We start from the raw sequence: 13,235 nt of genomic DNA, 5'->3' as shown, positions 1-13,235 counted from the left end.
GCAGGTTAATCTTTGCGAAGGACATGTGAATCAAGCCACATACAAGGTTATCCTGGAAAAATAGTTGATTCCTTCTGCTCAGGAAACGTTCCCCAACTCTGAGGACTGGCTTTTCCAGCAGAACAATGCACCATGCCACACGGCTAGGTAAACCAACGTGTGGATGAAGGAACACTAGCTCAAATCGCTGTCATGGCCAGCCCAATCTCCAAACCTGAACCCCATTGAAAACCTCTTGAATGTGAGGAAGATGGATAGTCACAAGCCATCAAACAAAGAAGAACTGCTTAAATTTTTGTACCAGGAGTGGCATAATGTCACCCAAAAGCAGTGTGAAAGACTGGTGGAAAGCATGCCAAGACACATGAAAGCTGTGATTAAAAATCATGGTTATTCCACAAAATATTGATTTCTGAACTCTTCCTGAGATAAAACATTAGTATTGTTGTTTCTAAATAATTATGAACTTGTTTTCGTAGCATTATTTGAGGTCTGCAAGCACTGCATTTTTTTTGCTATTTTGACCATTTTTCATTTTCTGAAAATAAGTACAAAATTTAGTGCTTGGAAATTCGAAGACATGTTGTCAGTAGTTTATAGAATATAAGAGCAATTTACATTTTACTCAAAAATATACCTATAAAGAGAAAATTAAGACAAACTGAAGATTTTGCAGTGGTCTCTTAATTTTTGCCAGAGCTGTAGTTAGCAAGGCCGAAAAAAGACATTTGTCCGTCCAGTTCAGCCTATATTCCGTCAGAAGAAATCCCCAGATCTACGTCCTTCTAAAGAACCTAATAACTGCAAGATACAATATTGTTACGCTCCAGGAAGACATCCGGGCCTCTCTTGAACCCCTTGACTGAGTTCGCCATCCCCACCTCCTCAGACAAGGAATTCCAGATTCTCCCTGCCCTACCAGTAAAGAATCCTTTTCTATGTTGGTGGAAAAACCTTCTCTCCTCCAGATGCAGAGAATGCCCCCTTGTGACCGTCACCTTCCTTGGTATAAACAGATCCTCGGAGAGATATTTGTATTGTCCCCTTATATACTTATACATGGTTATGAGATCACCCCTCAGTTTCTAGACAAAATAATACTTTTTTGCTAATCTCTCTGGGTATTGTAGTTGTTGCACCCACATTGCACCCACATTGTACCCCCATGATGACCTCACCTATTACCTATAACATTACCATTTTTTAAAACCTTACGCCCGAACAGGGACTTGAACCCTGGACCCTCAGATTAAAAGTCTGATGCTCTACCGACTGAGCTATCCGGGCTCTCTACATTGATAATCTCGCTGGGTACCGTAATTCTTCCATCCCGTTACTAAATTTTGTTGCCCCTTTTTGGACTTGCTCTAGTTCCACAAAAATCATAATTTCCAGGCTTGAATTGGGCAGGTTAATCTTTGCGAAGGACATGTGAATCAAGCCACATACAAGGTTATCCTGGAAAAATAGTTGATTCCTTCTGCTCAGGAAACGTTCCCCAACTCTGAGGACTGGCTTTTCCAGCAGAACAATGCACCATGCCACACGGCTAGGTAAACCAACGTGTGGATGAAGGAACACTAGCTCAAATCGCTGTCATGGCCAGCCCAATCTCCAAACCTGAACCCCATTGAAAACCTCTTGAATGTGAGGAAGATGGATAGTCACAAGCCATCAAACAAAGAAGAACTGCTTAAATTTTTGTACCAGGAGTGGCATAATGTCACCCAAAAGCAGTGTGAAAGACTGGTGGAAAGCATGCCAAGACACATGAAAGCTGTGATTAAAAATCATGGTTATTCCACAAAATATTGATTTCTGAACTCTTCCTGAGATAAAACATTAGTATTGTTGTTTCTAAATAATTATGAACTTGTTTTCGTAGCATTATTTGAGGTCTGCAAGCACTGCATTTTTTTTGCTATTTTGACCATTTTTCATTTTCTGAAAATAAGTACAAAATTTAGTGCTTGGAAATTCGAAGACATGTTGTCAGTAGTTTATAGAATATAAGAGCAATTTACATTTTACTCAAAAATATACCTATAAAGAGAAAATTAAGACAAACTGAAGATTTTGCAGTGGTCTCTTAATTTTTGCCAGAGCTGTAGTTAGCAAGGCCGAAAAAAGACATTTGTCCGTCCAGTTCAGCCTATATTCCGTCAGAAGAAATCCCCAGATCTACGTCCTTCTAAAGAACCTAATAACTGCAAGATACAATATTGTTACGCTCCAGGAAGACATCCGGGCCTCTCTTGAACCCCTTGACTGAGTTCGCCATCCCCACCTCCTCAGACAAGGAATTCCAGATTCTCCCTGCCCTACCAGTAAAGAATCCTTTTCTATGTTGGTGGAAAAACCTTCTCTCCTCCAGATGCAGAGAATCTAAATAATAATAATAGACTAAATAATACTTTTTTGCTAATCTCTCTGGGAATTGTAGTTGTTCTTTGTACTCGCTCTAGTTCCACACAGATCATAATTTCTTTAGACCTTTTATCAGCATACAAGTTACACCCACATTGCACCCCCATGATGACCTCACCTATTTTACATAACATTACCATTTATTAAAAGCTTACGCCCGAACAGGGACTTGAACCCTGGACCCTCAGATTAAAAGTCTGATGCTCTACCGACTGAGCTATCCGGGCTCTCTACATTGATAATCTCGCTGGGTACCGTAATTCTTCCATCCCGTTACTAAATTTTGTTGCCCCTTTTTGGACTTGCTCTAGTTCCACAAAAATCATAATTTCCAGGCTTGAATTGGGCAGGTTAATCTTTGCGAAGGACATGTGAATCAAGCCACATACAAGGTTATCCTGGAAAAATAGTTGATTCCTTCTGCTCAGGAAACGTTCCCCAACTCTGAGGACTGGCTTTTCCAGCAGAACAATGCACCATGCCACACGGCTAGGTAAACCAACGTGTGGATGAAGGAACACTAGCTCAAATCGCTGTCATGGCCAGCCCAATCTCCAAACCTGAACCCCATTGAAAACCTCTTGAATGTGAGGAAGATGGATAGTCACAAGCCATCAAACAAAGAAGAACTGCTTAAATTTTTGTACCAGGAGTGGCATAATGTCACCCAAAAGCAGTGTGAAAGACTGGTGGAAAGCATGCCAAGACACATGAAAGCTGTGATTAAAAATCATGGTTATTCCACAAAATATTGATTTCTGAACTCTTCCTGAGATAAAACATTAGTATTGTTGTTTCTAAATAATTATGAACTTGTTTTCGTAGCATTATTTGAGGTCTGCAAGCACTGCATTTTTTTTGCTATTTTGACCATTTTTCATTTTCTGAAAATAAGTACAAAATTTAGTGCTTGGAAATTCGAAGACATGTTGTCAGTAGTTTATAGAATATAAGAGCAATTTACATTTTACTCAAAAATATACCTATAAAGAGAAAATTAAGACAAACTGAAGATTTTGCAGTGGTCTCTTAATTTTTGCCAGAGCTGTAGTTAGCAAGGCCGAAAAAAGACATTTGTCCGTCCAGTTCAGCCTATATTCCGTCAGAAGAAATCCCCAGATCTACGTCCTTCTAAAGAACCTAATAACTGCAAGATACAATATTGTTACGCTCCAGGAAGACATCCGGGCCTCTCTTGAACCCCTTGACTGAGTTCGCCATCCCCACCTCCTCAGACAAGGAATTCCAGATTCTCCCTGCCCTACCAGTAAAGAATCCTTTTCTATGTTGGTGGAAAAACCTTCTCTCCTCCAGATGCAGAGAATCTAAATAATAATAATAGACTAAATAATACTTTTTTGCTAATCTCTCTGGGAATTGTAGTTGTTCTTTGTACTCGCTCTAGTTCCACACAGATCATAATTTCTTTAGACCTTTTATCAGCATACAAGTTACACCCACATTGCACCCCCATGATGACCTCACCTATTTTACATAACATTACCATTTATTAAAAGCTTACGCCCGAACAGGGACTTGAACCCTGGACCCTCAGATTAAAAGTCTGATGCTCTACCGACTGAGCTATCCGGGCTCTCTACATTGATAATCTCGCTGGGTACCGTAATTCTTCCATCCCGTTACTAAATTTTGTTGCCCCTTTTTGGACTTGCTCTAGTTCCACAAAAATCATAATTTCCAGGCTTGAATTGGGCAGGTTAATCTTTGCGAAGGACATGTGAATCAAGCCACATACAAGGTTATCCTGGAAAAATAGTTGATTCCTTCTGCTCAGGAAACGTTCCCCAACTCTGAGGACTGGCTTTTCCAGCAGAACAATGCACCATGCCACACGGCTAGGTAAACCAACGTGTGGATGAAGGAACACTAGCTCAAATCGCTGTCATGGCCAGCCCAATCTCCAAACCTGAACCCCATTGAAAACCTCTTGAATGTGAGGAAGATGGATAGTCACAAGCCATCAAACAAAGAAGAACTGCTTAAATTTTTGTACCAGGAGTGGCATAATGTCACCCAAAAGCAGTGTGAAAGACTGGTGGAAAGCATGCCAAGACACATGAAAGCTGTGATTAAAAATCATGGTTATTCCACAAAATATTGATTTCTGAACTCTTCCTGAGATAAAACATTAGTATTGTTGTTTCTAAATAATTATGAACTTGTTTTCGTAGCATTATTTGAGGTCTGCAAGCACTGCATTTTTTTTGCTATTTTGACCATTTTTCATTTTCTGAAAATAAGTACAAAATTTAGTGCTTGGAAATTCGAAGACATGTTGTCAGTAGTTTATAGAATATAAGAGCAATTTACATTTTACTCAAAAATATACCTATAAAGAGAAAATTAAGACAAACTGAAGATTTTGCAGTGGTCTCTTAATTTTTGCCAGAGCTGTAGTTAGCAAGGCCGAAAAAAGACATTTGTCCGTCCAGTTCAGCCTATATTCCGTCAGAAGAAATCCCCAGATCTACGTCCTTCTAAAGAACCTAATAACTGCAAGATACAATATTGTTACGCTCCAGGAAGACATCCGGGCCTCTCTTGAACCCCTTGACTGAGTTCGCCATCCCCACCTCCTCAGACAAGGAATTCCAGATTCTCCCTGCCCTACCAGTAAAGAATCCTTTTCTATGTTGGTGGAAAAACCTTCTCTCCTCCAGATGCAGAGAATGCCCCCTTGTGACCGTCACCTTCCTTGGTATAAACAGATCCTCGGAGAGATATTTGTATTGTCCCCTTATATACTTATACATGGTTATGAGATCACCCCTCAGTTTCTAGACAAAATAATACTTTTTTGCTAATCTCTCTGGGTATTGTAGTTGTTGCACCCACATTGCACCCACATTGTACCCCCATGATGACCTCACCTATTACCTATAACATTACCATTTATTAAAACCTTACGCCCGAACAGGGACTTGAACCCTGGACCCTCAGATTAAAAGTCTGATGCTCTACCGACTAAGCTATCCGGGCTCTCTACATTGATAATCTCGCTGGGTACCGTAATTCTTTCATCCCGTTACTAAATTTTGTTGCCCCTTTTTGGACTTGCTCTAGTTCCACAAAAATCATAATTTCCAGGCTTGAATTGGGCAGGTTAATCTTTGCGAAGGACATGTGAATCAAGCCACATACAAGGTTATCCTGGAAAAATAGTTGATTCCTTCTGCTCAGGAAACGTTCCCCAACTCTGAGGACTGGCTTTTCCAGCAGAACAATGCACCATGCCACACGGCTAGGTAAACCAACGTGTGGATGAAGGAACACTAGCTCAAATCGCTGTCATGGCCAGCCCAATCTCCAAACCTGAACCCCATTGAAAACCTCTTGAATGTGAGGAAGATGTATAGTCACAAGCCATCAAACAAAGAAGAACTGCTTAAATTTTTGTACCAGGAGTGGCATAATGTCACCCAAAAGCAGTGTGAAAGACTGGTGGAAAGCATGCCAAGACACATGAAAGCTGTGATTAAAAATCATGGTTATTCCACAAAATATTGATTTCTGAACTCTTCCTGAGATAAAACATTAGTATTGTTGTTTCTAAATAATTATGAACTTGTTTTCGTAGCATTATTTGAGGTCTGCAAGCACTGCATTTTTTTTGCTATTTTGACCATTTTTCATTTTCTGAAAATAAGTACAAAATTTAGTGCTTGGAAATTCGAAGACATGTTGTCAGTAGTTTATAGAATATAAGAGCAATTTACATTTTACTCAAAAATATACCTATAAAGAGAAAATTAAGACAAACTGAAGATTTTGCAGTGGTCTCTTAATTTTTGCCAGAGCTGTAGTTAGCAAGGCCGAAAAAAGACATTTGTCCGTCCAGTTCAGCCTATATTCCGTCAGAAGAAATCCCCAGATCTACGTCCTTCTAAAGAACCTAATAACTGCAAGATACAATATTGTTACGCTCCAGGAAGACATCCGGGCCTCTCTTGAACCCCTTGACTGAGTTCGCCATCCCCACCTCCTCAGACAAGGAATTCCAGATTCTCCCTGCCCTACCAGTAAAGAATCCTTTTCTATGTTGGTGGAAAAACCTTCTCTCCTCCAGATGCAGAGAATGCCCCCTTGTGACCGTCACCTTCCTTGGTATAAACAGATCCTCGGAGAGATATTTGTATTGTCCCCTTATATACTTATACATGGTTATGAGATCACCCCTCAGTTTCTAGACAAAATAATACTTTTTTGGGTATTGTAGTTGTACCCACATTGTACCCCCATGATGACCTCACCTATTACCTATAACATTACCATTTATTAAAACCTTACGCCCGAACAGGGACTTGAACCCTGGACCCTCAGATTAAAAGTCTGATGCTCTACCGACTGAGCTATCCGGGCTCTCTACATTGATAATCTCGCTGGGTACCGTAATTCTTCCATCCCGTTACTAAATTTTGTTGCCCCTTTTTGGACTTGCTCTAGTTCCACAAAAATCATAATTTCCAGGCTTGAATTGGGCAGGTTAATCTTTGCGAAGGACATGTGAATCAAGCCACATACAAGGTTATCCTGGAAAAATAGTTGATTCCTTCTGCTCAGGAAACGTTCCCCAACTCTGAGGACTGGCTTTTCCAGCAGAACAATGCACCATGCCACACGGCTAGGTAAACCAACGTGTGGATGAAGGAACACTAGCTCAAATCGCTGTCATGGCCAGCCCAATCTCCAAACCTGAACCCCATTGAAAACCTCTTGAATGTGAGGAAGATGGATAGTCACAAGCCATCAAACAAAGAAGAACTGCTTAAATTTTTGTACCAGGAGTGGCATAATGTCACCCAAAAGCAGTGTGAAAGACTGGTGGAAAGCATGCCAAGACACATGAAAGCTGTGATTAAAAATCATGGTTATTCCACAAAATATTGATTTCTGAACTCTTCCTGAGATAAAACATTAGTATTGTTGTTTCTAAATAATTATGAACTTGTTTTCGTAGCATTATTTGAGGTCTGCAAGCACTGCATTTTTTTTGCTATTTTGACCATTTTTCATTTTCTGAAAATAAGTACAAAATTTAGTGCTTGGAAATTCGAAGACATGTTGTCAGTAGTTTATAGAATATAAGAGCAATTTACATTTTACTCAAAAATATACCTATAAAGAGAAAATTAAGACAAACTGAAGATTTTGCAGTGGTCTCTTAATTTTTGCCAGAGCTGTAGTTAGCAAGGCCGAAAAAAGACATTTGTCCGTCCAGTTCAGCCTATATTCCGTCAGAAGAAATCCCCAGATCTACGTCCTTCTAAAGAACCTAATAACTGCAAGATACAATATTGTTACGCTCCAGGAAGACATCCGGGCCTCTCTTGAACCCCTTGACTGAGTTCGCCATCCCCACCTCCTCAGACAAGGAATTCCAGATTCTCCCTGCCCTACCAGTAAAGAATCCTTTTCTATGTTGGTGGAAAAACCTTCTCTCCTCCAGATGCAGAGAATCTAAATAATAATAATAGACTAAATAATACTTTTTTGCTAATCTCTCTGGGAATTGTAGTTGTTCTTTGTACTCGCTCTAGTTCCACACAGATCATAATTTCTTTAGACCTTTTATCAGCATACAAGTTACACCCACATTGCACCCCCATGATGACCTCACCTATTTTACATAACATTACCATTTATTAAAAGCTTACGCCCGAACAGGGACTTGAACCCTGGACCCTCAGATTAAAAGTCTGATGCTCTACCGACTGATAATATCGCTGGGTACCGTGATTGTTCCATCCCGTTACTAAATTTTGTTGCCCCTTTTTGGACTTGCTCTAGTTCCACAAAAATCATAATTTCCAGGCTTGAATTGGGCAGGTTAATCTTTGCGAAGAACATGTGAATCAAGCCACATACAAGGTTATCCTGGAAAAATAGTTGATTCCTTCTGCTCAGGCAACGTTCCCCAACTCTGAGGACTGGCTTTTCCAGCAGAACAATGCACCATGCCACACGGCTAGGTAAACCAACGTGTGGATGAAGGAACACTAGCTCAAATCGCTGTCATGGCCAGCCCAATCTCCAAACCTGAACCCCATTGAAAACCTCTTGAATGTGAGGAAGATGGATAGTCACAAGCCATCAAACAAAGAAGAACTGCTTAAATTTTTGTACCAGGAGTGGCATAATGTCACCCAAAAGCAGTGTGAAAGACTGGTGGAAAGCATGCCAAGACACATGAAAGCTGTGATTAAAAATCATGGTTATTCCACAAAATATTGATTTCTGAACTCTTCCTGAGATAAAACATTAGTATTGTTGTTTCTAAATAATTATGAACTTGTTTTCGTAGCATTATTTGAGGTCTGCAAGCACTGCATTTTTTTTGCTATTTTGACCATTTTTCATTTTCTGAAAATAAGTACAAAATTTAGTGCTTGGAAATTCGAAGACATGTTGTCAGTAGTTTATAGAATATAAGAGCAATTTACATTTTACTCAAAAATATACCTATAAAGAGAAAATTAAGACAAACTGAAGATTTTGCAGTGGTCTCTTAATTTTTGCCAGAGCTGTAGTTAGCAAGGCCGAAAAAAGACATTTGTCCGTCCAGTTCAGCCTATATTCCGTCAGAAGAAATCCCCAGATCTACGTCCTTCTAAAGAACCTAATAACTGCAAGATACAATATTGTTACGCTCCAGGAAGACATCCGGGCCTCTCTTGAACCCCTTGACTGAGTTCGCCATCCCCACCTCCTCAGACAAGGAATTCCAGATTCTCCCTGCCCTACCAGTAAAGAATCCTTTTCTATGTTGGTGGAAAAACCTTCTCTCCTCCAGATGCAGAGAATGCCCCCTTGTGACCGTCACCTTCCTTGGTATAAACAGATCCTCGGAGAGATATTTGTATTGTCCCCTTATATACTTATACATGGTTATGAGATCACCCCTCAGTTTCTAGACAAAATAATACTTTTTTGCTAATCTCTCTGGGTATTGTAGTTGTTGCACCCACATTGCACCCACATTGTACCCCCATGATGACCTCACCTATTACCTATAACATTACCATTTATTAAAACCTTACGCCCGAACAGGGACTGAGCTATCCGGGCTCTCTACATTGATAATCTCGCTGGGTACCGTAATTCTTCCATCCCGTTACTAAATTTTGTTGCCCCTTTTTGGACTTGCTCTAGTTCCACAAAAATCATAATTTCCAGGCTTGAATTGGGCAGGTTAATCTTTGCGAAGGACATGTGAATCAAGCCACATACAAGGTTATCCTGGAAAAATAGTTGATTCCTTCTGCTCAGGAAACGTTCCCCAACTCTGAGGACTGGCTTTTCCAGCAGAACAATGCACCATGCCACACGGCTAGGTAAACCAACGTGTGGATGAAGGAACACTAGCTCAAATCGCTGTCATGGCCAGCCCAATCTCCAAACCTGAACCCCATTGAAAACCTCTTGAATGTGAGGAAGATGGATAGTCACAAGCCATCAAACAAAGAAGAACTGCTTAAATTTTTGTACCAGGAGTGGCATAATGTCACCCAAAAGCAGTGTGAAAGACTGGTGGAAAGCATGCCAAGACACATGAAAGCTGTGATTAAAAATCATGGTTATTCCACAAAATATTGATTTCTGAACTCTTCCTGAGATAAAACATTAGTATTGTTGTTTCTAAATAATTATGAACTTGTTTTCGTAGCATTATTTGAGGTCTGCAAGCACTGCATTTTTTTTGCTATTTTGACCATTTTTCATTTTCTGAAAATAAGTACAAAATTTAGTGCTTGGAAATTCGAAGACATGTTGTCAGTAGTTTATAGAATATAAGAGCAATTTACATTTTACTCAAAAATATACCTATAAAGAGAAAATTAAGACAAACTGAAGATTTTGCAGTGGTCTCTTAATTTTTGCCAGAGCTGTAGTTAGCAAGGCCGAAAAAAGACATTTGTCCGTCCAGTTCAGCCTATATTCCGTCAGAAGAAATCCCCAGATCTACGTCCTTCTAAAGAACCTAATAACTGCAAGATACAATATTGTTACGCTCCAGGAAGACATCCGGGCCTCTCTTGAACCCCTTGACTGAGTTCGCCATCCCCACCTCCTCAGACAAGGAATTCCAGATTCTCCCTGCCCTACCAGTAAAGAATCCTTTTCTATGTTGGTGGAAAAACCTTCTCTCCTCCAGATGCAGAGAATGCCCCCTTGTGACCGTCACCTTCCTTGGTATAAACAGATCCTCGGAGAGATATATACTTATACATGGTTATGAGATCACCCCTCAGTTTCTAGACTAAATAATACTTTTTACATTGATAATACATTGATAATCTCGCTGGGTACCGTAATTCTTCCATCCCGTTACTAAATTTTGTTGCCCCTTTTTGGACTTGCTCTAGTTCCACAAAAATCATAATTTCCAGGCTTGAATTGGGCAGGTTAATCTTTGCGAAGGACATGTGAATCAAGCCACATACAAGGTTATCCTGGAAAAATAGTTGATTCCTTCTGCTCAGGAAACGTTCCCCAACTCTGAGGACTGGCTTTTCCAGCAGAACAATGCACCATGCCACACGGCTAGGTAAACCAACGTGTGGATGAAGGAACACTAGCTCAAATCGCTGTCATGGCCAGCCCAATCTCCAAACCTGAACCCCATTGAAAACCTCTTGAATGTGAGGAAGATGGATAGTCACAAGCCATCAAACAAAGAAGAACTGCTTAAATTTTTGTACCAGGAGTGGCATAATGTCACCCAAAAGCAGTGTGAAAGACTGGTGGAAAGCATGCCAAGACACATGAAAGCTGTGATTAAAAATCATGGTTATTCCACAAAATATTGATTTCTGAACTCTTCCTGAGATAAAACATTAGTATTGTTGTTTCTAAATAATTATGAACTTGTTTTCGTAGCATTATTTGAGGTCTGCAAGCACTGCATTTTTTTTGCTATTTTGACCATTTTTCATTTTCTGAAAATAAGTACAAAATTTAGTGCTTGGAAATTCGAAGACATGTTGTCAGTAGTTTATAGAATATAAGAGCAATTTACATTTTACTCAAAAATATACCTATAAAGAGAAAATTAAGACAAACTGAAGATTTTGCAGTGGTCTCTTAATTTTTGCCAGAGCTGTAGTTAGCAAGGCCGAAAAAAGACATTTGTCCGTCCAGTTCAGCCTATATTCCGTCAGAAGAAATCCCCAGATCTACGTCCTTCTAAAGAACCTAATAACTGCAAGATACAATATTGTTACGCTCCAGGAAGACATCCGGGCCTCTCTTGAACCCCTTGACTGAGTTCGCCATCCCCACCTCCTCAGACAAGGAATTCCAGATTCTCCCTGCCCTACCAGTAAAGAATCCTTTTCTATGTTGGTGGAAAAACCTTCTCTCCTCCAGATGCAGAGAATGCCCCCTTGTGACCGTCACCTTCCTTGGTATAAACAGATCCTCGGAGAGATATATACTTATACATGGTTATGAGATCACCCCTCAGTTTCTAGACTAAATAATACTTTTTACATTGATAATACATTGATAATCTCGCTGGGTACCGTAATTCTTCCATCCCGTTACTAAATTTTGTTGCCCCTTTTTGGACTTGCTCTAGTTCCACAAAAATCATAATTTCCAGGCTTGAATTGGGCAGGTTAATCTTTGCGAAGGACATGTGAATCAAGCCACATACAAGGTTATCCTGGAAAAATAGTTGATTCCTTCTGCTCAGGAAACGTTCCCCAACTCTGAGGACTGGCTTTTCCAGCAGAACAATGCACCATGCCACACGGCTAGGTAAACCAACGTGTGGATGAAGGAACACTAGCTCAAATCGCTGTCATGGCCAGCCCAATCTCCAAACCTGAACCCCATTGAAAACCTCTTGAATGTGAGGAAGATGGATAGTCACAAGCCATCAAACAAAGAAGAACTGCTTAAATTTTTGTACCAGGAGTGGCATAATGTCACCCAAAAGCAGTGTGAAAGACTGGTGGAAAGCATGCCAAGACACATGAAAGCTGTGATTAAAAATCATGGTTATTCCACAAAATATTGATTTCTGAACTCTTCCTGAGATAAAACATTAGTATTGTTGTTTCTAAATAATTATGAACTTGTTTTCGTAGCATTATTTGAGGTCTGCAAGCACTGCATTTTTTTTGCTATTTTGACCATTTTTCATTTTCTGAAAATAAGTACAAAATTTAGTGCTTGGAAATTCGAAGACATGTTGTCAGTAGTTTATAGAATATAAGAGCAATTTACATTTTACTCAAAAATATACCTATAAAGAGAAAATTAAGACAAACTGAAGATTTTGCAGTGGTCTCTTAATTTTTGCCAGAGCTGTAGTTAGCAAGGCCGAAAAAAGACATTTGTCCGTCCAGTTCAGCCTATATTCCGTCAGAAGAAATCCCCAGATCTACGTCCTTCTAAAGAACCTAATAACTGCAAGATACAATATTGTTACGCTCCAGGAAGACATCCGGGCCTCTCTTGAACCCCTTGACTGAGTTCGCCATCCCCACCTCCTCAGACAAGGAATTCCAGATTCTCCCTGCCCTACCAGTAAAGAATCCTTTTCTATGTTGGTGGAAAAACCTTCTCTCCTCCAGATGCAGAGAATCTAAATAATAATAATAGACTAAATAATACTTTTTTGCTAATCTCTCTGGGAATTGTAGTTGTTCTTTGTACTCGCTCTAGTTCCACACAGATCATAATTTCTTTAGACCTTTTATCAGCATACAAGTTACACCCACATTGCACCCCCATGATGACCTCACCTATTTTACATAACATTACCATTTATTAAAAGCTTA

At 39.8% G+C, this 13,235-nt stretch overlaps 5 non-coding genes across 5 annotated transcripts; all 5 read right to left on the bottom strand.

Annotated features, from left to right (window-relative positions):
* Positions 1 to 1,214: 1,214 nt before the first annotated feature.
* TRNAK-UUU (transfer RNA lysine (anticodon UUU)) lies at positions 1,215 to 1,287 on the bottom strand. The gene has a single exon. It is a non-coding gene; the product is annotated as a tRNA-Lys (tRNA).
* A 1,294-nt stretch (positions 1,288 to 2,581) lies between these two features.
* TRNAK-UUU (transfer RNA lysine (anticodon UUU)) lies at positions 2,582 to 2,654 on the bottom strand. Its single transcript has one exon. It is a non-coding gene; the product is annotated as a tRNA-Lys (tRNA).
* Positions 2,655 to 3,948: 1,294 nt separating this feature from the next.
* On the bottom strand, positions 3,949 to 4,021 carry TRNAK-UUU (transfer RNA lysine (anticodon UUU)). The gene has a single exon. It is a non-coding gene; the product is annotated as a tRNA-Lys (tRNA).
* Positions 4,022 to 5,354: 1,333 nt separating this feature from the next.
* TRNAK-UUU (transfer RNA lysine (anticodon UUU)) lies at positions 5,355 to 5,427 on the bottom strand. Its single transcript has one exon. It is a non-coding gene; the product is annotated as a tRNA-Lys (tRNA).
* Positions 5,428 to 6,734: 1,307 nt separating this feature from the next.
* Positions 6,735 to 6,807, bottom strand: TRNAK-UUU (transfer RNA lysine (anticodon UUU)). The gene has a single exon. It is a non-coding gene; the product is annotated as a tRNA-Lys (tRNA).
* Positions 6,808 to 13,235: the final 6,428 nt, after the last annotated feature.

The sequence above is a fragment of the Dendrobates tinctorius genome, unplaced genomic scaffold, assembly GCF_039654945.1.
Source record: "Dendrobates tinctorius isolate UK_male_01 unplaced genomic scaffold, ASM3965494v1 ptg000099l, whole genome shotgun sequence".
In the NCBI taxonomy this organism is placed as follows: domain Eukaryota; kingdom Metazoa; phylum Chordata; class Amphibia; order Anura; family Dendrobatidae; genus Dendrobates; species Dendrobates tinctorius.
Note: the sequence above shows the minus strand (reverse complement) of the source record. Positions and strands in the feature narration are given on the sequence as shown.